Source organism: Cervus elaphus, chromosome 29, assembly GCF_910594005.1.
Source record: "Cervus elaphus chromosome 29, mCerEla1.1, whole genome shotgun sequence".
Lineage (NCBI taxonomy): Eukaryota > Metazoa > Chordata > Mammalia > Artiodactyla > Cervidae > Cervus > Cervus elaphus.
The window spans coordinates 58,424,552-58,452,551 of NC_057843.1; the positions used below are offsets into that span (position 1 = coordinate 58,424,552).

Here is a 28,000-nt window from a genome sequence, read left to right on the forward strand (position 1 = left end):
AATTTGATTCCATGAAGTACAGGAACATAAAGGAGCCTACTTCACAAGCGATTTTGAGTGCGTGCACGGGTTAAACGATTCTTACAGTTTTTGGACACAGATCAGAATGTTAAATGGAGGTGAAGAGCCCCTGTAAGTAGGCCCCTTTAATGTTCTCACTTGCTTCATTCTCCATTTTTCTGTAATAACTTCAGAGCTGTGACAGAGGATCACAGCAAGAGTGGGGTGTTTTCCCTGGAGCCTGTAGGGTGACCTTGAAAATTGCCAAGTGAGTACTTCAGTCTTGTGGCAGGTTTTGGGCTGATTTTTATTATTTCTTTTGAGGGCATGTTGTACGGAGAGGAAAGCGGACGGCAGGATAAAAAGTCTGGATTTGAGAGCATGCCTGAAATAAAACCGTGTGCTCTAGAGTTCTTCCAGGTTTGCTGCTGATTACCTGTTTTTAACAAATTGACCAGTTTTTTGCTGGCAGCTTCCTCCACGACTCAGCCCAGAATAAGATGGGGGAAAGGAGCTAGGCTTAGGTCCAAAGGGCCTTTGAAGTGAGCAGGATAGCCAGTCCAGTGTCTAGCAACCTCCAGAGACACTTCCCAAAAGTGCTTCTATTCTCTTTTACTTTGTATTTGAGGTGGGAGCCAAACCTTCAAACGCTGAATGCCAGTTGACTAAAAAATTGTCAGCAGTAAGAATAATTAAAGATGTCCCCTAATTTATTTTCAGGCAGATGAAAGTCATTTGGCATATCAAGTTGATATGAGGAGCTTATGAACATAGAATAGAATGAGAAAGTTGTTTTCCCCCTTAATCATGAAAATATTTCTAATGGGAAATCATGATGCTGTATTCTTCTGTATTGACAGAAGTGTCTACACTAACACAAAAAAATTAACGATCCACTATTAGTAGTGAAGAATCCAAAGTGGAGCGTTGAAAAGATTGGAGGTCCAGGACAAACTATTCATATGAAAAGAATCATACTAAATTATTCATACTAAAGTGCTGCTAAAATTTCAATGAAAGCAATTTTTAGGACAAGTGTTGGTAATTTTCTGGCAACATCTGTATAAATTCTCCCAGAAAAAAATTAAGGAATATATATCCAGATTTTGTATTAACATCATATGTTTATATATATTATAGTTATAATATATATAATATACGGGGGGCTTCTTTTGTGCATAGGCAGACAGAGAGCTCAAAGATGGGCTTCTTGTTAGGTACAAATTCTGAAAACTAAGGTATGAGAGAGAAGCAGCTTGGTGAACTGAAAGGGGGGCACTTTTTTCCCTAGTTTGGTATTGCAGTTGGTGTCTCATGTCTCATGCAATTTGCACGTAGACTCCTGTACCCCATGAAGTGACAAAAGAGAATTAGGCAGGGATGGAAACCTGCCGGTGTGGGCAGGCGGTGCCTCAAAGCACTCCTTTGGACACACGTTCCTGGTGGTGGGGAGTTTGCTGCCTCTAAACCAAGCCTGACCTTTTGTCTTTTGACCTCTGATGCATGAAATTAGGTGGCAAAAGAAAATGTGAAGAAAAGGATACAAAAACATGGAAAAACAGCCCTCTTGGACAATAGTCATTGTATTAGATCATAGAGGAGCTGCCCTGCTCAGCCCGAAGTGCTTGTTTGTAAGGCTTCGGGTCTTCCTGGCCACTGGTGTTCCTGTTCTCCTTTGTGGGAGATCTGCATTTGTTGGGGGAGGGATTAAGCACTCTTTTTAATTAAGCTTGGAGCTGGGTTTTGTCCCAGGTCCAAAGCCCGGCTAGCAAGTGCTTGGCTCCTCCATGTCCCCTGAGGCCCTCAGTGCAGGCCCAGTGCCCAGGCTGTGCCAGCCAGGACAGCTTTTGGAGACCCAGGGGAAAGCTCTGTCCCTCAGCCCTTTTGGCCACCCGGGAGGGAGCTGTTTCCAGCCAGCACAGTGGTTGTGGCGGGGGGTGGGGAGGGGGGTAGCAGCATGCTTCCAGGTCCAGAAGGGCCACACACTCCAAGTGGATAGCCCTCCACTCTCTCTCCTAATGCATTTGGGGGAATTTGATGCCTAAGGTCCTGGAGTGCCCTGTCTCCTCAATCTTAGGGGCCAATACTGTGCCCTCTACTGTCAGGAGTGCCAGAAGGGAGGGTTAGAACGCGTACAGAGGTGCCCTCAGGGAGTCTCAAGGCAGTGACCCCAGGAAGCGGTGCCCAACCAGTGCCAAGAGCCCCAGCATGATGCCACTTGAGCCCCAGATCCTGTCCAGAGAGGAGACAGACCTCTACTTAGACCGTAAGAGTGTGTGGATGGATGTCACCAAAGGGGACTGTGGGAAAACCCAGCAGGGTGGTCAAGCCAGACTCTGGAAAGGGGGAGGCCAGAGGAGACCCTGCTGGGGGCATGACCTCAATGAGTGTTGAAGGGTGAGTAGGACTTTGCTAGATACATATATTAAGTCCCCTGAATACAGACAGACCTTCAAGTTGCACAAATGAGCCCAGCTGTGCTACTCTACTGCTATACTTTTCAAGGTACTGTACTGTGAGATTTAAAATGCTTTCTTTATTGTTTGTTTGTTTACGATGCATTGTTTGTGTGAAAAGTATTACCAACCTGTTACAGTACAGTCCTTCATAACTGACTGGTATAGCGGATAGTTGGGGACTTAGGCTAACTTTGTTGGCCTTACAAACAAACTGGACTTACGAAAGTGCTGTCAGAAATGGAACTCATTCATATGTAGGAGACATACTCTAATGACACAGGGAGCATAATTAATGCCCCCATTTTGCAGGTGAGACTGCTGGAGAGCAACATATTGTGCTGGCCAGTAAGTTCGTTTGGGTTTTTCCAAACTCTGTAACAGAAAAACCTGAATGAACTTTTTTGCCAACCCAATATATGTCAAATACTATGAGAAGAGCTGGTTTTCCTGGTGGTTCAGTGGTAAAGAATCCACCTGCCAATTCAGGAAATCTGGGTTCAGTTTGGAAAACGAAATGACAACCCACTCCAGTATTCTTGCCTGGAAATTTAATGGATAGAGGAGCCTGGCGGGCTACAGTCCACAGGGTCTCAAAGAGTCGGGCACGACTTAGCGACGAAACAACGATGGACGCAACGTGAGAAGAGCTGACCAAGGGCTCAGGGGTGACAGGAATGGTAAGTGATTCTGAGGGGAGGGGTTCACGGTGAAGTTTGGGGAGTGGGGCAAAGAGGCTGAGTAAAGTGGGCAAGCCTCTGCCACACCTCCTTTGAGACTGTCAGATTCTCTCCTTCCCATATGGAGTGGACCTATCAAAGGAAGAGATAGGAGAAAGGCTCTAGGACCAAGAAGAGAAACACAGGAAAGCCTAATTTCTATCAGTTTTCCATGTTTTGCCCTGGGGAAATCTACAGCATTCATTAAAAAACAAAAAACAGCCTGGAAAAAGAAAATGAAACACAAACAAACAAAATCCCACCTCAGCCTGGCATGTTTCTCACGCACCTTAGGAAGTGAAGCTGGCTGTTAGCACTCACTGCCCAGGCCACACAGCGCGGATCTCTGTCCTGTCTGTGGCCCTGTGTGTCTGAGACGGGATGCTCTGTCCCGTTCTCACCGTCAAGGCTCTCCCTCTGGGACCCCAGCTCTTCTGGCAATCAGTCACTCAGTTCCCTGATGACAGTAGCTTCTAAACTTCAGTGTGAAAGGAGTCATGTGCAGATCTTTGGGCCCCAACTCCAGAGAGCCTGATTTAGTGGTATGGGACTGAGCTTCAGACTGAGTCAGGAAACAGAGTCCCCAAGGAGAGCAATCTTAAGATTTGCAGGTGGCACCCATGGGAACATCTGAATTTCCTTCTGATCTCTGCAAGACTCTCTTGCTGAGCCCTTCTGGTTAAGCACAGGTCACTGCTGCCTGCTCCTGTGGGCTTCTGTATCTGCGTTATGCACTCCATGAGTGAACATCTCAAGGCCTCAATGGCTCCCACACTACTGCTTTTGTCACACTATTGTAGCAGTTTGCCCTTTTGCTTTCTGTCATAACAGGAACAGTGTCACATGCTCATTTGTGAGTCGGAGGAATGAATAAATGTGGCGAAGGGGAAATCCTCTGTGGACTGGGCCTCTGTGTTCCATGAGTCTCGTCCTGCTATGCCATATCCTAGCAGTGTGGCTTTGCCTCCCTGCCCCTCAGTTTGTTACCCTGTATAATGGGGAGATTAATTGCCATTCACTCAGCCTACTCCTCAGGGCTGTTGTGAGGAAGCTGGGCACTTGCTTCATGAAGTATTGTTCAAATGGGTTTAGATTCCCCAAAGCTGTTCAAAGAAAATGTTTTTTGGTTGGCTAAATATATTTCTCCTTTGGTAGAGGAGTGGATGGCCCAGCATTTGACAGGAGTGATGAGTGAAGGTTTGTATGGGAAGAAGCCGACAGTACTCATGTGTTGAAAAATTGTGCGGTTCTTTTCAAAGTATCCTTTACTGGCACTTCAAAAGGAAAAGCAAAGAACAAAAAATTCAACTCAAGCACATCTGAGAGCCATAGGTTAACAGCTGTCATGAAATTGCTGCTAAATTTCTGAAAAGATGGTGTTGGATCTAGAATTTCTGGGGGGATGAAAAACACAGCTGGGTGGAGCTGAAAAGGGAAGAAAACCTTAGATTCTAGATGGAAAATGAAAAGACATAATCCAGTCAATAATACATTAGGGAGGTGAACTCTACTGTACACTCACACACACACACCTTATGCTTTATAGAAAAATTTTGTTCTGTGGGAAAGAAAACTCAGAAAAGATGAGTCATAAGTCATGCATTCTATCTGATTCTCCACTAACCCCTAACCCCAGGAGTCCTCCAGTGGGCATTCTTTTCATAGAGAGGCCAAAAAAGGCCAGAACCTGTAAGATGGTACAACTAGGAGTTTATCAATTAATATATTGCTAATTAAGTAATAAATTAGTAAATAATTCACTAGCAGCACAGGGAATTGGGGTAGTGAGACTCATTACATTGTGTGAGTTGTACCTAGTCTGGCCTCTCTACAGCATCCCAGTAAATAATCATTGAACCTGAGCTTGAATGGCTCCAGGGACAGTGAGATTACCAGCCCCTTTTGAAATTGGTATTAATGGAATGGCTGCCAGGAAGTCCTTTCCTTCATTGGACATGCACTGGCCTCCATGTAGCATCTGTCCACTGTTTCTAGTTCTGCCCTTTTGTCCTCTGGTCCTAGTCAAGGCCCTCAGGGAAGAACAAGCAAGGTGGTATAAACTTTTCTTGGAAAATTTCTACTTAGACAGTGCAGGGGGTTGGGGAGAGGGTTTCAATTTCTCTTCTATGTGACTGGACAAGTAATCCCAGCTAGAAGTGGTGGTCTTGGGATGTCATCTGGGGTAAGTATATTCAGGAGTTAAGCAAGAGAGGGATTATGGACCTGAGAGTCTAATATGCAGAACATTCTGGAATCCCATTCCCATAGCTGTGTCCCCATTGGCTACAGATTCCACCCAAGTCTGTCTTTAAAAGGACAGTGTTACAACCACCACTATGAACGCACTGTCCCTGCGATAGCCCTGGAAGACCGTCGGATCCAGCACCTTGCCCCTGTTTGACAGGTGGAGGCATTAAGGCCCAAAGAAAACAGAACTGCCAAAGGTGCCACACCGCGTTAGAGGGAGAGGCAGGACTAATAAAGCATGACTGACGTTTCTTTAGTGCTCACTGTTTACAGGCCACCGTGTTTCACATACACTGTCACCATGAGCTGGGTCTAGTCTGAACTCCGAGGCTCAGAGACACAGAAACTGCCCAGGATCACAGAGTTAGGAGATGGCAGAGCTGGAATTTGAAAGCCAGTTCTGAATTCACAGCCAAATTTCTTTCCTTTTAATTTTAATGAATGAATTAATTTTTTGTTGCTGGGTCTTCGTTGCTGATGCAAGCTTTCTCTAGTTGCGGTTCTTGGTCTTCTTGCAGTGACTTCTCTTCCTGTGGAGCACAGGTTCTCAGCGCCCAGGCTTCAGTAGTTCCTGCTCGAGGGCTCTAGAGCATGGACTGAGTTGCTCCACAGCATGTGGAATCTTCCTGCACCAGGGATGGAACCTGTGTCCCTTGCATTGGCAAGTGGATTCTTACCCACTGTACCACCAGGGAAGTTCCCAAAGCCAAATTTCTTAACTGCTAACACTATACTGCTTCCCTAGAACCCAGTCCTCCCCCCCCCCCCCACTCACCCTCGCCCAGATTCTACCCCTCTGCCATACTGACTCCTAAAAAAAAGATGCACCTGGACACAGTTTTGGAGGGTTTGTAAAGTACTTTGGTGACTTCCTAACGCTTTATCTCAGGGGATCCTAACAACTCACCTGGGGGACAGCCTGGGTAGAAATTTACACTATCATTTCACAAGGCAGGATTAGTTGGGGTCCCTTTGATCTGACTGGACCTTCTCCACCACTCTCTATCCATCTGAGTGGAAGCCTGGCAGGTTGAGAAATATTTAATGTAAGAATGGGGAACCCAGGCCCTGTTGACAAGACATAGAGGAACAGACATCTGAAACTGGCTGGGGAAACTTTTAATCCAAAAGAAAAAAAGAGTTCATTTTCTTTCTGTATATGTTTTAAGTAGAATAATGAGATAATCTTGGATTAAAAAAAAAATCAACCCTACTGTTTATATTTTAATTTATTCTTAGAAGGGTAGGAAGGAAATGCAACATGTGGGTCTTATTTTATAACTTGTGATGGTAAGCCACATTTAATCCCTTTTTTCAGTGAAAGGATTTATGAAAAATACAACAAAATGTAACTATCTGTTGCTTTCATTGTATTTTTTCAAGATTTTTATTTAGTTCAGAATGTTACAACAATAAAGGAAATTAAAAGGAGAGAAAATTATCCATAATCCTACCATCCTAACAAATGAACTGCTCAGTGCTTCTCTTCTGTCCTGACTTACATGCTAGTTAAATTTACATAGGTAATTTATTAGTGTGGTTACCGCTTTGTATTCAGGTTTCTCACTTAACAGTTTATCATTATAATTCCACATTGTCTTCATAAATGATAATTAAAATAGCATTTTAATAATATTTCATAAAATAATTATTTTAATGGCTGCTTAATACTCTTTTAAATGGATATGTCTTTCCTTAGTATTGTGTATTTAGGAAGACTCAAATTTTCACTATCACAGATAATCCCAAAGTGCATGTCTTCATACCTCTCACTTTCTCCTTTTTTTTTTTTAGTCTCCTAAAATCCCCAGATCTAGATCAGAATGGGGAAAATCCCCAAATCCTAGGTCAGAGGGCCTTTGTGTGGTTATCTACGAGAAAATCACTTTGCAAAAGGCTTTTATAAATTTATTTTGCCTCCAATAATGGATGAGTGCTATAATTTCATGCCATTCCCTTGCCTCAACTAAAGGAAATCTACAGACAAATGAAAGATAATGTGATAAGGAGCAATTTTACCCCTTAAATAAATGGTTTGACAAACCTGTCCTCAGTTCTCTACTCTCTTATCTGTGTGGCTGTCATAAATTAAACGCCTTTACCAAGGATGTGAGGAAAGCAGCAGAGCAATTGCTATACCCACTTTATAGCTGAGGAAAGTGAGTCTCAATTCTGGGTTTTGCCCACAGATGCCCAGTGAGCCCTAGAAAATAAAGGATGCTCTTTATTTTCTTGGGCTCCAAAATCACTGCGGATGGTGACTGCAGCCATGAAATTAAAAGATGCTTGCTCCTTGGAAGAAAAGCTATGACCAACCTACACAGCATATTAAAAAGCAGAGACATTACTTTACCAACAAAGGTCCATCTAGTCAAAGCTATGGTTTTTCCAGTAGTCATGTATGGATGTGAGAGTTGGACTATAAAAAAAGCTGAGTGCTGAAGAATTGATGCTTTTGAACTGTGGTGTTGGAGAAGACTCTTGAGAGCCCCTTGGACTGCAGGGAGAACAAACCAGTCAATCTTAAAGGAAATCACCTCTGAATATTCATTGGAAGGACTGGTACTGAAGCTGAAGCTCCAATACTTTGGCCACCTGATGTGAAGAACTGACTTACTGGAAAAGACCCTGATACTGGGAAAGATTGAGGGCAGGAGGAGAATGGGCAACAGAGGATGAGACAGTTGGATGGCATCACCAACTCAATGGACATGTTTGAGTAAGCTCCGGGAGTTGGTGATGGACAGGGAGGCCTGGTGTGCTGTGGTTCATGGGGTCGCAAAGAGTTGGACACGACTGGGTGACTGAACTGAACCGCCCAGTGAGTTAGTGGAGGTGCCGAGATTTTTGTGATATCATTATTTGTAGTGAACCAAAGTTTTGTGATTGGTTTCTTATAACCTCGTGGCATATCCTCGGGTGTTTACTACTCCTTTGGGTTTTTGGAGAAGCTGGGAAAATATATCCACATCAAGTAAATTTGCAACTTTTTTTTTCTCCTTTGGCTGTTTTGTGTGGCTTTCAAGAATCTTAGTAATAGGAATCTCAGCTTCTGGACCAGACTGAGTCTTAACCACTGCACTTCCAGGGAAATCCTGTATTTGTCATTTCTTTTTAAGCAAGCATCATAGACCTTCTTGCTTCCAACTGCTTCTCAAAGCATGGGCTCACTTTGGGGGAGATCTTTGATATATTCTTGCCAGAGAATCTCTGAACTTCAGAGCTTGAAGGAACATCAGAGATAATCTCATCCATTTGGCTTATTTTAGAGATGACAAAGCTGAGTCCTTGAGAGGAGAAAGGACTTGCTCAGGTTTATTCAGAGTTGGCAGCAGAGTTAGTATCCACCTCATTTTCTACCTACTGGTTTAAAATGTTGCTTCAGCACATTAGTGGGTCTGTTGTGTTTTCTGAGCTACTAACACTGTGACTATTTCAGGGTCAAAACTATTTGGGAAACACTGGATACCTTATGTTTCTTTTGAAGCTCCATGGTGAAATAAGTCTGGTAATAATGAGTTAAAAAACAAGTTTATTGATTAAAAGTCTTTAGTACTCCAACTGACATTTGCTTTTATTTATTTATTTTGGTGGGATTTTTTTGGTGGTTTTTGAGCAAATATTTTTTTAACTAGATTTTATGTATAAATTTAATATGTGTTATATATTTTTCAACTCAGTAGTACATACACATGGCTCAAATTTCAAAGGCACAAAAAGAATCTAAGGAAGAGCCTCTTCTTATCTGTTCCCTCAACCACTCAGGTCCCATGCCAATCTGGCAACTAGTGTTCCCAGAATACTTGCAGAGGTAGTTCATCGGTGTACACTTAAAAATATAGCTTGGTGTCACATGCTGGTACATAAAGAAATTTCTCATTGTTTGTTTCTGTAGCATGGTGTTCTGATCAATATTTGATCTCCAACTGGAATATAGTCTTCACCCTCAAGGGCACACAGATTCCTAGAACAAATGAGGTATCTTCATTACGATCCCTAAAAGAGGTAGTAATTGCTCATGAGAAGCATACAAAGTGTGGTGGGCATGTGGAAGAAAGAAAAGATCCCTCTCAGGTAGGTGTGGTTTGGGGTAGGAGCTGGAACCTGGGAAGGTAACTGAGGCAGGAAAGTCTCAGCTGAGGGATAGTGCCAAGCTGTTACTCATCTCACTGACCTTTGTTTTAAAGCAAAGAAGCCCTGGATATCTGTTTCTGGCCAATATCAACATTTAGATGCTAGGCACAAAAGCTTCATTTTTATTAGCTATATTGGTTACCCTTATATCAGAACCAGTCTTAAAGTGGAATCAGACATGTATATCAGATATCATTTGGAGTAATGAGTGTATTTTCCTAATCTTTCCAACACCAACCTTACAACTCATCTCCAATAGCATGCATACTAATTAATTTGTTTTCCATATAGTAATAAGATTAACAACCTCGCATTTACACGGGGTACTGAGTCATGTTCAAATAAAACAAGTTCTAATGAGAAAAATTGGATGCAGCAGCAAATCACGTCCCACTTGGCATCCAGGTTTATGTGTGTTTGTCTGTCTTTGTTACTTTGTCTGTATTTGTGTCAGGATCTCACTGTAAACAAGATGATTTCTTTCATGTTGGGTTAGTCTGGGTAAATTTGTTTAATGAACAACAAAGTCATTGTAAACACTGCACAAATCTGAGTGCCTTGCAGCGTGGCTAGGAATCTTTTAAGCTGCTGCAAAAAATAAAAGGTGTCAACCAGGAAAACAATAGTGGGGGGGAAATGCTATTAATATACACACTCTTATGCAGCCTGGACCAGCTATCTCTGGATAGTTGAAGAGTTCATGGTGAAATGGGATGTGACCTTGGACAGTCACTCTGTCTCCCTTAATCTGAGCCTCAGTTTCTCCCTCTGTCGATTGAACAGAGTGTTCTAGGCATGTGAATGTCCCATCAGAATCAACTAGGGGGTCTTTAAAAGAGTACAGGTGGCCAAGCTGTTTCACTAAATCCCAGTCCTTTAAAACTCCAGTTTCTAAGGGTCACTGTCCCAGAATCTGTGTTTTAAAAAATAAGTTCCTCAGGGACTTCCCTGGTGGTCCAGTGGTTAAGACTTTGCTTTTCAGTACAGGGGACACAGGTTCTCTTCCTGGTCAGGGAGCTAAGATTCCCGCATACTTTACGGTTAAAAAACCCAAAACATTAAACAGAAGAAATATTATAACAAAGACTTAATTAATTAATTAATTAATAAAGACTTAAAAAAATAAGTTCCTTGGGTGATTTGATGAGTAGTGGTTTGATCCTCACTGGACTAGACAGATTACCAAGGTCTTTTCCAGGTCTTAGGTTGTTTTTTCCTGATTTCATGGCCATAAAACCCCATGATTCTAAAAACCCATCTTGGAAAATACTGTTGCTTTCATCTGAGCCGAGAAAAAGAACCATTTATTGTGCCAGGAACCTGGCTTCTAGTTCTTTGACAGATGAAGGACCAAACATCACTATACTCTGAATCTGTCTCTTCATTCACAAAACAAGGGCTCTGAACCAGGCAATGTCAGAAGGTCTTCCACTCTGGCATCTCAGAGCCCAATTTCTGACCCCATTGGGAATCTCCATCTGCGTATAAACTGCCATCTAGTTCACTTTCAAAGACAGAGATTGGCATGGAGGCTGGTTGCGGTCATCTGCAGTAACCTACTCATTCTTTCTGAGGCCAAAGAGTACCTCTTCTGGCCCCTCCCTCATGGTAGGTTCTGCTCTATCTGGCACTTTCCTGAATAAGAGCCAGGAGGGTGTGCCCTGGCTGACAGCCTGGCACTTCCAAGACCCTCATTGTTTTCCGCCATTTGAGACTCAATTCATTCCAGGGAAGAATACTAGAGTGGGTTGCCATTCCCTTCTCCAGGAGATCTTCCCAACCCAGGGATTGAACCCGGGTCTCCCATATTGTGGGCAGATTCTTTACCATCTGAGACACCAGGGAAGCACATTTTTCAGTATCTGTCACAATGGAAGAAGTAAAACTGAGGGAGTCCAACACGGTTACTGTTCAATTTTGTCCTCAAGAGACAATCTAGAATGTCTTAAAAAAAGACTCTGCTGGGGCTTCCCTGGTGGTCCAGTGGTTAAGACTTCACCTTCCAATGCAGGGGTTCGGGTTCCATCCCTGGTTAAAGATCCCATATGCCTTGTGGCCAAAAAACCAAAACATAAAACATAAGCAATATTGTAACAAATTCAGTAAAGACTTTTTTTCAAAAAAGAAAAAGACTCCATTCCTTTTAGGGAAAAGTGACTTGGGAATCTTTTACAAAGTATAAAGATCCTTGGGGAAGTGTTTCCACTTGGGGACATAACCTCAGAGCTCCCCAATTACCTTCCCTTCTTTTTTTTCACTACTTGGTAAGCATTCACTCTGCAAACAGCAGCACTGCCCTCCCTTCCTGCCTCAGACATCAGCCCTTGTGCCTTCACCAGCAAGTCCAGTAGCTTGTCTGAGTCCTGGTCTCTTCACATGAAAAATGATGGCGTTGCCTGCAGCTGGTGGCGGCAGGGTGAGGTGGGCGCACACAGATGTGGTTTCAAGACCCAATCTGCCATACCTATGATCAGGTCTGAATCCACACATGTGGCAAAGTAACAGTGTGGAAAATGGGGGCTACAGGCTTTGTGTTGATAAACCTAAGAAAGAGTGGAGAAATCACTTTCCATTAAGAGCCCCAGTTCAGTAACACTTCAGTATTACCTGCCTGGGCGGCCTTGTGCATTGCTCTGTGGGGAGGCCGGGTTTAATGAAGTAGGATAAACCACACAGGCACATTACTTAGCCTCAGCACAGGCAGGATTAACTTTACACTCCATTTGCAAGAGCAAATCTCCTCTCCTAGAGTTTGTTATAAAGGGATTTAGAATCACAGAATGATGGAGCTGGAAGAGAGCTCCTAAGACATCATCATAATCCTCCCCCGTCATTTTACAGAGGGTCAAAAACTGAATTCCAGAGAGTGGAAGGGACGTGCCCAAGGTCACCTACTGAATCAGCGGCGGAGCTCAGGTTGGAACCTGGGTCTCCTGATCCCCAGGACTGTGTCCTCGACATTTTCCGATGAATTATTACCCGGTTGTCTTGAAACAAGAGAGGGTAATGCAGTTTTCTTGATGGCTTTACTCCATACCCCTTCCTGGGTGTGTGAACAAGACAGGTGATGCTGAGGAGGAAGAATCTGTTGCACCGGTTGCATTAGGAACATTCTGAGATCTTGGATTATTCTAGGAACTGTACCCTAGGGGCTAAATGCAGATAGCCCTCATAATTCCAGCAGCAGCAGCAGCAGCTAACACAATATTTAACACTCACCATGTACTGCCAGGCTCTGTTCTATATTCTGTATAGTGTTAGTGTTAGATGCTCAGTCATGTCCAACTCTTTGAGATCCCACAGAGTATAGCCCGCCAGCCTCCTCTGTCCATGGAATTCTCCAGGCAAGAATACTGGAGTGGGTTGCTATTCCCTTCTCCAGAGGATCTTTCTGACCCAGGGTTTGAACCTGCATCTCCTGTGTCTCCTGCATCACAGGCAGATTCTTTACTGCTGAGCCACCAGGGAAGCTCGTATTCTATATAAGTGCTTCCTATATTTTCATTCATTCAGTCTTCACAACAATCCTGCAAGGCATTTATTATCACGTACATACTAGCATCATCCTCATTTTACAGAGGAAGAAACTGAAGCAGAGAGGTTAAGCAACATGCTCAGGGTCACAGATTGCAAATTGCTGAGCTGGGATTTGATTTGAAGCAAGGAGTCCAGCTCCAGGGTCTGGGCTCTCCTAGTCTAGCCCCATCTACCTTTGTGCCTATCCCACCTTCCTTCTGGACGCCACCCTCCAGTAAACACATTCTCCTCCTCTCTCCTGTGTATTGTCCTCCTCTCTGGCCATGATATGCTGAGAGCTTCTGGTTCCTGAGCTTCTGCTTCCTTTTCCTGGAGGACCCTTTTCTTATCTGCCCCTGTCAAAGATCTTCAAGGCCCAGTTCAAATGCTCTAGATAGAACTTCATATCTAGAATCTCTCTCTTTTCTATATTTGTGATTCTTACCCTTTTTCAGAGGGTGCTGCATGTTTTCAAGAGAGATAGATGTTCTTCCAGACCCACTGTCTAACCTCCCCTCTGCTGGGTGCCCTTACAGGCCAACCTCTGTAGGTGCCATCAGCCAGACCTTCTTGTCCTTGTACTTTTTTTTTTTTTTTTTTTGGTTCAGCCAATGAGAGGCATCAGATAGAACACAGAGGACAGGAGAAGACAGAAGTAAGAATGCTTATTCCTTTGATGCTCTGAAAAGGATATAGCTGGGGATGTGGGCTTAAAATGAAGAAAAGTAAGATGCTGTTTAAGACTTTTCTATGCTTCTCTGGTTCATCAGAGTAATCTTTACCATGACACTAATGGCCCTTTGTGGCCTGGTCCCTGCTCAGCTGGCAGTTTCATCTCTCCCCAGGGACTTCTCTGTGACATATCATAACAGAGGGGTCTGAGGTCCTGCCAGGAGGAAGGTGAGGGGAACACAAAGGCTGCCTTCAGAGTCATCAAATGCCCCTTTGACAGGGAGGGTCAGGAGACCTTCTGACCAGTTCCTGGAGTCAGAATCTTCTGCCAACTGCACATCTCAGAGAAGAGCAGCAAGGATGAGTCAGCAGCAGGTCTGAAGAATGACTATGAGAGCAGTGGGAGTCAGGAGAGACATCAGATACTGGGAAGGAAGAGGGATCTGGGGTGGGGGGAAATGGGGTGGCTTGGATCCATGCTGGAGGTCAGAAGAGCTGCATAGATGGGAAGGAGCCAAGAATATTGGACTCCCCAGAACTGAGAACCAGGCTGATGATGGGGGAGGCTATGGAGAAGTAGATTTGAGCTTCCTCAAGGGAATATTTTTCTACCAACTAAGTCTGTCACTGTTAGGTTTACTTGGTGGCTGTGAGCCCCAAATCAAGGAAAATAAGGGACAGAAGCCCAAATCAAGGAAACCTGAGGGAAAAAAAGAGACTATTTGAGTTCATGTAAATGGGTGGTTCAGGGTGGAGTTTGAGGGTGTCGTTGGATTTCTCACCACTGGTTCTTGCTTTGTACTAGCTTAGTTCTCTCACTGTGCATCTGGACATTGCAGACATAGCTTCAATTCCTACTCTGCCCAATCTCAGTGAACCTCATTGAAAAGCATGTATACAGTCTCAGAGAAGGACTTTGACAGGTCCATGCCCAGAACCAAGCCAACCACTTGGCTGGAAATAGGAGCTGATTGTCAGGCCTGGTCACATGTAAACCATATCAGATAGTATCCAATTAGGAAACAGAAAGTATTCTGAACAGAGGGAATTTATTGGTTATACACAACGGATGGAAAGGCTTCAGGAGCCTTCATGAGAATAGTGAAGCAACCCAGATACTAGCAGGCTATTGCTAATCCTAAACTGAAGGGATGAGGTGGGTGATGGTGCTGGAGGGATCACCCAGGACAAGGTCGACCTCAGTGGGTCTGTGCAGTGGGAGCTGGATCTAAGCCATGGAAGAAATGCAGCTACAGTACAGGACTCTGAATCCATCTCTCTGTATCCAGAAGGGGACACAGATACCTTGCTTCTCCCTTTCTTCCCCCTCCAGTCTCCTGCCAATGCCTCTCATTGATCAGACCCACCAAAACCCAGCTGACATGGGAGTCTGGGACTGAGGACCTCTGGGGTTAGTCCCCTCCCCTCTGCCATACAAAGAAGGGCAGAGGAAAGGCCGGGAGGGATGTGAGGGCAAACAGACCAGGGAGCAGCATACCACCCGTGTCCTCTTAGAACCACTTGCCATAAAGAAGTAACTGTTCCCCCAAGCAAGCTGCTGCTGTTATCAGAAGGGGAAAAGAATGCTAGACAGCATTTACCAGCTGTCCAAGTATGCAGCAGGTTGCTTTCTGAGGTAGTGAGATGTCCATCCCTGAAGGTGTTAACAGACTGGATGCCTGTAGTCAGGAATCTGAAGGGGCATTACTGAGTATAATGGAAGATGATCAGACTGTCCCTAAGTCCCTTCCATTCCTGTTTTTAGACATGCTGTTTCTTCCATAAGCCTAGGTCATTCATTCCCATGATTAAAAGACTAACAAACTTGTAAACTGCAAGCAGATTTGATTTGTCACACACTGAGGAATCAAGAGGGGCACTGATTGGAAATATTTCCCGCTTGCGTCTGGTTTTTCCTGCTACATCTTTGCTAGCGTGTCAGCAGTATTGTTGCCAAAAATGAGACCTAAAAGTTTACTTTTACCTTTTTGGCAGAATCAATAAGCTGGATTATTAAAGTTTTGTCTTCCCTCTTTGAAACCCCCAGAAGAAAAGAAATCACAAGAACAGATCTTGGCATAGAAAGAAAATGAGACAAAGAATGTAATCATAATACTAGTGAATGGTTTTCAGACTGACATCTGTACATTAAGAATATGTAAAAATACCAATTTCATGCTCTGACAACTTATTCTGCATCAGGGGTGGGGTAATGCCTTGGGAATGCCACATGTCAAAGCATTACATAATGTCAGCTATTCATGTGCTCCTTTGATGAGATATCACTGGGAATGGGAATTCCTTAAGGGAGAGATGTCTTAAGAAGAGGGAGGGAGAGGGGAAGCAAAAGGAAAGGAACGAAAAGGAAGGAAAGAAGAGACAAAGGAAGAAAGCTTTCAAGTCAGAATAAAAGAATGACTGTACAAAGAAAAGTTAATATATACATATATATTTAAACATAAATACAAACCCAGTCAAAGCAACCATGTGGAGGAGTTACTCATCTATTTTTTATTTTCTACAGTTAGAATATCCATGTTGGATTTCTTTCATATGTAAAAGTTATTTTTCACCTGAATTTTTATAACATCAACAAATACCTTGCCCAATGCATAATTTCATACAATGGCTATCATATAAGTAAAAATTCACGTTTTCTAAGATTTTTATCATAAGAATTTCCCCATATTATCATATAGGCTTCACAAAGACTGATTAAATTACCTAAGGATATTCCAAAGTATACTTGTGCTAAAATTTACTTATCTATTCTTGTGTCATTGGACTTTTAGGGTTCCTCCTCATTTTCTCATAATTACAGATAACAGCAGATGCACATCTTCATACAGTCAATGCTTTCAACAAACTTTTCTATGACAGGTACTGTGTTAGGCAATAGGGATTATCTGGAAGGATTCCATTTCTGGGTCAGGAGGGAAATACAAATGAACGCGCAATTACAATTCAGAACTCTAACCGTCTGCCACCTGATGTGTGGTTCACAGACCAGCAGCATCAGCTTCACCGGGGATCTTGTTAGAAATGGAAAATCTTAGGCCCCACCCCAGACCTACTGAATCAGAATCTGAATTTTAACAAGACCCCCAAGTGATTTGTGTGCACATTACAAGTTTGAGAAACTGCGAATCCCAGTCCTCTCCTGTCTGCCTTGGTAGGTCACTGGATTGATCATTCTCAAGTCTTCCCTGCCTTTCCAATTTCTTGTCTATTTTTCCACAGCCACAAACATGCTCAGGTCTCTCTTAAAAACACACTAAAACCCCTCAAACCTTAATGTTACTTTCTTTCTGCTAAGACCCTCAAAGGACTCACCATGCGTTCTCCATAACAGAACTCTCACCAGGGATTGAACCCATGCCCCCTGCAGTAGGGGCTCAGAGTCTTAACCACTGGACCACCAGGGAAGTCCCTGACCTCATATTATTGATGACATGCTTTGAGATTTCTTTTATGGAATCTGATGATTCTTAAATAGATTAGGATCTCAAAAGTCTTGCTAGTCAATGTTCATTATACAGTCACTTAGATCTAAGCCTTGAGGCACAAATCCAACAAGAAATAATAATGAATGAGAGTAGATCCTTGAAATACTAGCTCCCAATCCCTAGAATATTAACATAGTGAGACTATCATCACTTATATAGTTTGATTTACGGTATATATTTTTAAAATTTCATGATTTCATAAGGAAAAGCAGTCTCCAGGAAAAATTAAAAGCCAAGGATATGAATGTCTAAATTTTCAAGAATGATTTCATAGCCTGGGTGAAAATTGTGTGCTCTCTCCATCACCTTGCAATTTGAAGAACTGAAAAACCATGAATAATAAAAAAGGATGTTAAACTTTTCAACAAATCCAGATGGGTACCAATGTCATTGAGAATTCCTGAGAATCACCTTGATTGCTGCTTCAGACTAGGAGCCTGAATTAATATCGCTTCCCATTTGGGCTTTAAGTGACACAGTTTCTATAATTACATTTTAAAACTGTATTGATGTTGTCTATTATTTTTGGCAAATGAAAAACATCCAAACTTTAAAGGGTAACATTCAGTCATTTCACTCGCCAGTCTCTATTTCTGCTTTAACCTTTCAGAATTGGGTGCAGCTGAAAGAATGACGGACTGTGAACTGGAAGCCAGCGCTAACATTTTCACTGGATACTTGCAAACTCTGTCTTCATTTTGGGTCCTAGATTTCCCTTCTGTAAAATGATGGAGCTGTTCTCCTAAATGTCCCTTTCAGCCACTGTTCTAGAGTTTCTTATTCTGCAGTCACTGGATGAAGAGAAATTGTCAATGAAATGACAGGGGAGCCATAAGAACTCAAGTTTCTTTTTTCAGGGCTTGAAGAAGGCTTTTTTTTAAAGCACTTTTTTTTTTTTTTTTTTAATGTGAACCATTTTTAAAGTCTTTGTATAATTTGTTACAATATTGCTTCTGTTTTATGTTTTGGTTTTTTTGGCTGAGAGGCATGCGGGATCTTAGCTCCCTGACCAGGGATCAAACCTGCATCCCCTGCATTGGAAGTCTTAACCACTGGACCACCAGGGAAGTCCCCCATAAAGAAGGCTTATTCTGCTTTTCTAATATTAGGGAGCAGGGAACTGGGTCCATTTGGGGATCATGTTGCTTATCATTCCTACTTTCCCTCATCTCCTAATCTCCCCATGCCATGCCATGTTCTGGACAGTGGGAGTCACTGATTGTTTCTCAGTGTGAGTCACACTTACCAGTTTTCTTTGCTTACCTTATTCCTTTGCCAGAAGATCCCCCTGCCTTCTCTATCTGGTACTCTTTTTCTTTTCAGTTTTACTTTTACTTTTATATTTTGACATAATTTTAGACTTAAATATAAATTGCACAATGAATACAAAGAATTCTCAAATAACTTTTACCCAGAATCCCCAAACGTTAACTTTTTATCACCCTTGTGTTATTACTCTCCTGTCTCTCTATCTTCCCTTTGCCTCCAACACAATTTTTTTCTGAACCACTTGAGAGTCAGTTTCAGACATGATGTCCTTTTAGTGCAAGTACTTCAGATTATACAGTCTAAAACGACAAGGACATTCTCTTACACAGGGATCGCCAGATGGCTCACTGGTAAAGAAGCTGCCTACCAATGCAGGAAACATAAGAGATGAGCGTTTGATCCCTGGGTCAGGAAGATCTCCCAGAGGAGGAAATGGCAACCCACACCAGGATTCTTGCCAGGATAATCCCACAGACAGAGGAGCCTGGTGGGCTATCGTCCATGCGGTCACAACGAATCGGATGTGACTGAGCACACTCATTCTCTTACATAACTATAATACAAATATAAAGGACTGTGGGCTGTGGGGGCCAAATCCAGGAAGGGGAAAAAAAAATCAGGAGAAGAAACAGCTACACAGCAGTGTCATCAAATCTAGCTTTATTTGGATTTTGCCAATTGTCCCAATAATATCCTTTATGGCACAAGACAGTCCCAGATCACACATTGAATTTATTGTGTATCATGTCTCTTTTATTTTCCTTTAGTGCAGGATAGTTCTCTGTCATTGTTTTTATGACACTGACATTTTTGAAATGTCTGAAGGGTCAAGTATTTTGTAGAATGTCTCTCCATTTGTTTTTGTCTCACAGTTTCCTCATGATTATATTCAGCTTATGTGCTTTGGTAGGAGTACCACAGAAGTGATGTGTTCTTCCCAGTGAATTACATCTCTCTCTCTCTCTCTCTTTAAGTGAAAGCCCCTCTTTCTTCCCTTCCACTCCCTTCTTCAGAAGTCAGTAATCACTCTTATAGATTGGCATCCATCCAGTATTTTCTCTAGGCATTTATATAAAGACATATCTATATATAGCCATAGACAGATTCTTTATAAACTATAACAAAAATGAGTTCATAATATACCTACTGCTCTGCAATTTGTCTACTTCACTTAACTGTATGTCTTGGAGATCTTTCTATGTAAGTACATTGAGATTTATCACGTTCTTTTAAAAGCAGCATAATGTTAAAAAAAAAATAGTATAGCTATATCCTTGATTATTTCATCCTGCAATGCAACAGACCCAGGTTCAATTCCTAGGTTGGGAAGATCCCCTGGAGAAGGAAAAGGCAAATCACTCCAGTATTCTTGCCTTGGAGAATCCCATGGACAGAGGAGCCTGTAGACCATGCAGTCACAAGAGTTGGACACGACTGAGCAACTAAACCTATTGATGAATATTTATGTTGTTTTCCTTTCTTTCTATTACAATCTTTCTACATATGTTTAATAACATAGTTCACAATTTTGATAGATCCTGTCAACTAGCTCCCTTAAAAGGCTTTTCCAATTGGTATTTCTATCCACAGTGTATGAAGTCATTTGCATTTTTCTGATTATTAGTGATGCTGAACACCTCTGATTATAGTCCACAGCCTTTTGGATTTCTTCTGTGAATGGCTTGTTGGTGTTCTTTGCAGTTAGAATGCTGGACTGTTGTTGTTTTACTAACCACTTACCTGGCCTCCTCCTCTGCAGAAGGAGGCTTCTTTACTTCCCCTAGGCAGCCAGCTGCTCCCTCCTTTGCTGTTTCATAACACTGTTCAAACTGCACCCAGGTCTTTATTGGCAAACATTCCACACTGAATCCATTCATTCCACAAGCGATCTCTGGGAACTTGCTATCTCTGGGTACTTTGCCTTGGGTTAAGTGCTGGGGAGACAGGAGCAGTTCATCACAATCTTCACCCTTTGAGGAGTTTAGTTTTGAATGGCAGCGGACTCATTTGAAAAGACCCTGATGCTGGGAAAGATTGAGGGCAGGAGGAGAAGGGGACGACAGAGGATGAGTTGGCTGGATGGCATCACCGACTCGATGGACATCGGTTTGGGTGGACTCCAGGAGTTGGTGATGGACAGGGAGCCCTGGTGTGCTGCGGTTCATGGGGTCACAAAGAATCGGACACGACTGAGCGACTGAACTGAACTTTGGGTATAGAAAAGAGCATAGGTTTTGGATTGACACAAGACTTGAGTTTGAATCCCAGCTGTGCAGTTTAGAGGAAATCACGTGACCTCACCAACTCACAATTTCCACACTAATGAAATGGGCTAACACTCCCTTACAATATATCTGAGAAACAATACACCTAAGTGGCTCACAAGGGCCTGTTACACGGTAGACTTTCCGAGAATGGATAGCAATGGAAAGGCAACTGGTAGAAGGTCAAAATGATTAGTGAATTTTCAGAGGTTCTAGGTGCTAGAAGAAAATAAAGGAGGTAGTGCCTCTGTCTGCAATGGAAGGGTAAGGACAAGTCACTCACCCAGCTCCTGTCCCCTATATCCCCGACCTTGCCTGCCCTCTGCAGCAGCTTTCTGCCATGTCCTGTTACCCCAGTTTAGCTGCTCGCTGGTGATGGAGTACTGCCACTGCCCTGGGGAAAGCAGGTGCTTCCTTTCTCAAATAAATGGCTTCTTTAGAACATTCTCTGTAAGAGAGGCTCCAGGATATTCATGCATGCTGCCACCTGTGATCTCAAGAGGTGTGGACCAGAGACGGTGTGAGGTGGAAAGAGAAATACTACGTGTGGGGAGAGCCTCAGAGACCCGGATGACACACACAGCTCTGCCTCTGCCAGGTGACTCTCGGCAGGTCTCTTCCCTTGTTGGTTTCAGCTCCCCCATCACAATAGGAGACTAATTCTCATGATTTCTAAGAGCCATCTAAATGAGATCTCACCATGTAAAGGCAGGCTGTGTGTACATATACACTACTCTGCTTGGTTAGAAATTTCCACATCCCCGGGCCCCCTGCAGCTCTTTATACCATCTTACTATCATGGAGCAGTACACTGCATTGCAGTTATTTGGAGTCATGACACGGTTTCCCGCTGAACCGACAGCTGGGTCCATATCCATATTCCTTTAACACCATTACTGAGTGTTGTCTGTCAAGCACTATGTTAGCTGGTGAAGATACAAAGACAAAACATCTATTTCTGTTTTCTGGGAGCCCATCCTCCAGTTAGGAGACAATTTTAAGAGAAACAATTGCCATGATGGAGGTTTCTCCAAAGTGTAGGGAAGCCCAGGGAAGGCATGTTTGTTCTCTCTGTCTGAGTTGGAAGGCTTCCCTGAAGACCCAGTGTTCACCAGAGTAGGGTGAAGGACAGAGAGGACTTTATAGGCTGTAGGGGTGCTCTCTGTAAAGGCAAAGGTAGGATAGAACATAGTGTTGCAGCAACTGCCCAATCTTCAGCTTGGCAGTGAAGAAGTAGGCAGATGTCAGCTCATGAAGTGTTCTTCATGCTATCCAAAGAAGTCTAGGTTTTATGACATAACCTGTCAGGAGTGATTAAAGCATTTTCAAGTGTATGAACATACCAAATCTTTGTTGAGTGCAGGAGTAATAGTGGGAGGACTGGACACAGGAAACAGGAACATTTCTTAACTTTGTGGCCTTGGGCAAGTTACTTAGCCTCTGAATCTGTTTCCTTTTTTAAAACTCTCAACCTCAAATAGTTGTTAAAATTTAAAAGTTTATATGTAGTAAATTTATAGACATAAGACTGACACTTGATAAAAGCTCAGTATATTGGTTTTTAAAAGAGAACTTTTTTTTCTATACAAATATACATTACCTAACAATCCAGTAATTTCTGTGACCCATTTCTTGGCCTGTCTCCTCCTCTGCAAAATCTGTGTATGTGTGTGTGTGTGTGTGTGTGTGCACACGCGTGCTCAGGGGAGTCCAACTCTTTGCAAATCCCATGGACTGTAGCCAGCCAGGTCACTCTGTCCATGGAATTTTCCAGGCAAGAATACTGGAGGAGGGTGCCAATTCCTATTCCAGGGGATCTTCCCCACCCAGGGACTGAACCCCTGTCTCCTGCATCTCCTGCACTGGCAGGTGGATTCTTTACCACTGCACCACCTGGGCTTCCTGCAAAATGGGTGGGTCCTCCAATTTTATCTTTTCATTGTATCCTGTCTTCCTTTCTAGCACTTACCATAATGTTAACTAACATTTCTAATTATTTTCCAGATCAAACTGTGACTATAATTAACTATTTGTATTCTGCTCCTCTGGGTAGACTCTAGCTCTATGAGACCAGAGACTTTAAAAAATTTTACTATTATATCTGCAATTGCTAACACTGTCTGGCTCTTAACATGTGTTCAAATCAGTTCAGTTCAGTCCCCCAGTCGTGTCCGACTCTTTGCAACCCCATGGATTGCAGCACACCAGGCTTCCCTGTCCATCACCAATTCCCGGAGCTTACTCAAACTCACGTCCATTGAGTTGGTGATGCCATCCAACCATCTCATCCTCTGTCATCCCCTTCTCCTCCCGCCCTCAATCTTTCCCAGCATCAGGGTCTTTCCAAATGAGTCAGTTCTTCGCATCAGGTGGCTAAAGTAATGGAGTTTCATCAGCTTCAGCATCAGTCTTTCCAATGAATATTCAGGGCTGATTTCCTTTAGGATGTTTAAATAAATGTTGGCAAAACTAATCAATGTTAAGATTATCTTTCAAGCCTGTTGTCAAGGGCCAACGAATTGATAAAGATGGACAGCGAGTTTATAATTAAAATAAGTTGCGAGAAGAGGAACCCGAAGTCAGGGACGCCCAGCACAATCTGTAGCTCCTGAGGCTTCCAAAGGACCAGTACTGACTTCAGTCTTTAGCAAGTGTGCATTTCTTAAAGGTTCACATATTACATCTGTTGTCTTATATTATAGTATAAAAAAGAGCCGAAAGCGCCCCAGTGTAAACTAAGTTCAACTTCAACTTAGACATGGAAGGGGCTTGCCTAAGATCACTTAGCTCAAGAGAGAAGGATCTAGAAGCCAGGCGCTCTCAAAGAGGCTTTTCCCTCGCTGGGGTTCCCCGGATCCGTCAGTCAAGCCTCCCGCTGTACCAGCCCTCGTCCAGTACCCGGCTCCCGGCTCCGCTCCCGCGCCACGTGGCACAAGGAGGGTGTCCCCCGAGATCTGGGAGAAGGCGGAGCCTGGTCTAAACCTCGCCCTGGAGCATCATGGGAGATGTAGTGTTTATCTCCAGCACGGAACGTGCTAACTCTCCTCGGTTTGGCTCGGTAAGTAGCATATCACCTGTGCAGGTCATTCAAACAAGCTATTCCTTAACACAGATTCAGCCTAGATACTTGTGAAAGAAGCCGTGGAGAAGGAGAAGCAGAGCAAGAAAGGCAAACAAATAAAAAGACTCTATGCGGGGAAGGCAAAGGGTTAATCGTTGTTACGCACGTCTACTGGAGGCGAGGAGTGGGCGGGGACAGAAGACGACTTCCAGGAGCTGTTTTCACCGGAAGTGCCTTCCGTCCTCGTGGGTCCGCGCGGACGCCGTTTCCTTACCTCATTTGTCTTCGCCCCTCCCCGTCCCTCTACGCGTTTTGGTTCCTGGTTGGTGCTTCCTGGTCGCAGCCGCGGCAGTGAGTATGTGTGACGGACCCCAAGGTGTCCGTGGCCGGGGTGCCCCCTGCCCGCCCTCCGCCTCCCCGCTAGGCTGTGGAACTAGCGCGTGTCTCTTCGCCGGCCTCCGTGTCCCCGTTTTCCCCTCACTCGTAGCGGGGCTCGTCTCGTGGCCTCTCAGTCGAGCTCTGCCCCCACGCGACTCCGCGGACCCGCTGTGGTGTCCGCTTCTCTCTGCCGCTCCGAGGCCTGAGGCCGTGGTTCAGAAATGGCTGAGCGCCCATGGCCTTGGTGGGGAGTGGCGTTTCTGCCTACTTTACCTCCACAACCCCCAGAGATGCCTCTTTTAGGAAAGCCGGTCTGTCAGTTAAACGCGAAGAGAGGTTGGCTTTTGAGAACTGAACAGTCTTGGACCAAGTCCAACCTCAGCTGTCAGAAGCAGCAGCTGCAGCTGTTGGGACAGAAAAATTTCAAGGATTGGGCCCCTTCCCGCATGTGAAACGAGGAGACCTGCGCTGTGTTCGCTGATGCCTTCCTTTTATCTTTCACATCCTGGGAGCCGACAGTTAAACTTTAGGAGCTGCAGGTGTTGTGGGAAAACTGGCCGAGTGAGAGGCAGTAGGCCTGAGTTCCAGGGGCGGCTCCACCACCAACTCGACGCTGGTGACTCTAAAAATCTTAGAAATCTTTTCTAGCGTGTATTTACCTTTATTTCCGATTACAGGATTGAATTAGGAGATCTTTTAGGCTCAGTGAATATATAAGCTTCTCAGAGCCTGTTTCTCTATGTATAAAATGAGAGCGTTCAATTTAATGACTTTCAGGTCTCTTCTAAAACTCTTTGTGTTTTAAGTATTTAGACTGTGTATATTTCAGACAGTATTGTGCTTTAAGGACAGTTCACTATGGCTGCTTTCAAGAGAATCTGAGAGTGGGGAATTAACCAAGGAAGACATGGAAGTGAGGGTTGTAAAATAGCTTCAAAGATTAAGATGCTGTGTAGCAAAAGAAAAAAGACTGAGGGTGAAGGAAGTGTTGTGATAAAATTAGTTATCCTGTAAAGACTTTATGTCAGGAACAGCTGGACTTGTCTGAATAAATTAAGCATTATTTTCTCCTACCAACATCTTGTATTCTGATTTTTTTGTGACCATTGTTTCCCACATTTGGATTCTTTATCCCAGTTTGATTTACTTCCTAATGAAAGTCTTTTTTGAAGAGTGGAAAGAAATTTTAACACAAAAGTCAATAGTGTTTCAAATCTGTCAGGATAGCTCACCAAGAGTAAGTCAGAAATTTTAAGTTGAAATTAAACTATTAATCATGTTCTAATGAAAGCTAGGCTTAAAATCAAGATGTGAATTTCATTTAAATTTCCTTGAGATGGATAACTGTCTCATCAAAAAGAAACATAGGCTAAAAGTTCTTTGAAGAGAAATAACACAGACTGAAGTGACTAGTTAGTAGACTGTAAGAGTAGAAATGTTGGTTTTAAAGATTGTATAGTAAAATCTGGAAGCTTAAATAAGCTTTAAGTTGTCTAGTTTAAAAAATTTCAGTGAATGAATACTGCTCCTACTTTTGAATGGTGAGAGGCTTTGTAGTTATTCTCTTATGTAAGAGCCATCTTTTTTGGTTGTGGCATTGCTATTTATTGTCTTTGAATACCAACTTGGGATGTTCTTGGATAGTAAACTGACAATGTATGCTTTTCTTTCCAGTTAAAATGCCTCTTTCATAGTTTTTAAACTCTACTGGGAAATAAAGTGGATATTTGTGAGATAAATTTAGGTGTTAAAACCAATGCATATATAGCTTTGAAGGAATTTTTTTTAAATCTTTATTTGAAGTTGTTCATTTTTTAATGTTAGTGAACATTTGGTTGAGAATCAGGGAAATGTGTTTCTTAACCAGGTAAATAACTTTGGATAGGCCTCTTTATTTCTTTGGACCTAAGTTTCCTTATATATAAATTGAGAAGATTGTATGAGATACTCTGAAAGGTCTCTTCCAGATTTAAAATTTTGTGACTCTCATAGGGACTTTGTTATCTAGTTAAGTGTGCTTGAGAATTGTGTACAATAATCAAAAAGCCGAGAAGTCCTTCTAAATTAAAACAGTTAGAGACATGTATATTTTTTCATATTTGTCCTCTGAGTATACATAAAAAAAGAAAATTAATGCATTTGAGTGTAATTAAGGTAGTAACATAAACCAACACAGCCTCAGGCAAATCTTTACTCTGGCAAATATAAGCTACATAAATAGAAGAGCAGGTTATGCTGAGCACAGTTTTCAGTACAGAAGGTACAAAATCCTCTTAAAGGCCATAGGGGCTAAATTGTTAAATTCATTTTTCTACATTTCAGGGAAAGAGATAAACCCTTAGACCCAAGGAAGTCTGTTTTTATTTTATTTCTGTAGTTTATTTTTGGCATACATTCACAGGTGTGCCTATGGCTCTATTCTTAATCCCTTTCCTTTGGGATGGCTCCAGAGTAGTACAAATTTGTAACTCTGTAATTTAGCTCTTTAATTTTTTCAGTGCTGCACTGGAATTATGTTTTATCTTAAGTCCACACTGGATCCTCAGGATGGATCCAGTGAGGATTTTGAAGGAAGCATAATTCCTTTGACTTCTTTTAGAATTAATTTACCTATTAAATAAAAAGGAAAGGATTCATCTTTTATTTGAATTCCTCTGAGGCTAACATTTCAATATAAACTGATAAATGCTATGAGCATTATCATTCAGACAGCCACATTCAACTTGTATGACAACAACAGCATAGCAACCTGAAGGACAGTGCAAGAAGGGAACAGTTATATTGTACCTTTTAGAAGGAAAAAAAAAAAGACATAAAGAGTTGGGTTCCCCCCAACTTTACAGAGATAAATTGACAAATAACATCGTGTATGTTTAAAGTGTACAACATAGTGATTTGATGTATGTATATATTGTGAAATGATTACTGCATTAAGGTTAGTTAACAAACACATCCATCACCTAACATATTTGCCTTTTTTGTGTGTGATTAGAATGTGTAAGATTTACACTCTGATGAGACTTCAGATATGTTGTATAGTATTGTTGACTCAGATCTTTTGATTCCCCCCCCACCCCCCAGCTTTACTGAGATATAATTGATACACAGCATTGTAAAGGTTTAAGGTGTACAGCAAAAGTTTGTTTCTGTAAAACAAGAGACTCCAGCATGGGTGTAGTACATTTTTGCCTCTTGTTCATTTGACTCCTGGAATCAGCAGGTTGTATCACCAAAAGTACCCTGACATTTTGGGCAGAGAGCTAAGAAAACAACTAGTCTTTCTAAATACTTTGTAGCTAAAAGCAGAGTAGAAAGAATAAATTATTATTTTTAATTGTTCTCTAGACTGTCCATGATTTTTTAACAAAAGGTTTTTTTCCAGCACTTTCATTTTGATCAGTGTTCCATTAGTACCTAATCGAAACATCTGTGTAGATTTTTGGTTGATAATATGAGAATCTTTGGAACAGTTGGAAACAACTACAAAATTCATCTCACCATAATGTTCATACTTTAGACACATATTAAGGGCTTCCCAGGTGACTCAGTGGTAAACAATCTGCCTGCCAGTGCAGGAGACACAGGTTTGATCCCTGGGTTGGGAAGGTCCCCTGCAGGAGGGCATGGCAACCCACTCCAGTATACTTGCCTGGAAAATCCTGTGGACAGGAGCCTGGCGGGCTACAGTCCATGGGGCTGCCGAGAGTCAGACTTGCCTGAGTGAGTGAGCACCAGCACCAGGCACATGCTGGATTTATTAGAGCTTTAAGACAGATTC

General features: G+C 42.7%; 1 protein-coding gene across 2 annotated transcripts in view; it reads left to right on the top strand.

The window, feature by feature from the left end:
* Window positions 1-24,061: 24,061 nt before the first annotated feature.
* ZCCHC7 (zinc finger CCHC-type containing 7) overlaps window positions 24,062-28,000 on the top strand; it is a 237,990-nt gene continuing 234,051 nt past the window's right edge. The window contains exon 1 of one of the 2 annotated variants that reach the window (XM_043891507.1): window positions 24,062-24,195. The gene's annotated coding sequence lies outside the window, so the exon portion shown is untranslated. Of the gene's footprint in view, window positions 24,200-28,000 lie in introns of both variants that reach the window. The other variant, XM_043891506.1, reaches the window with a different exon arrangement.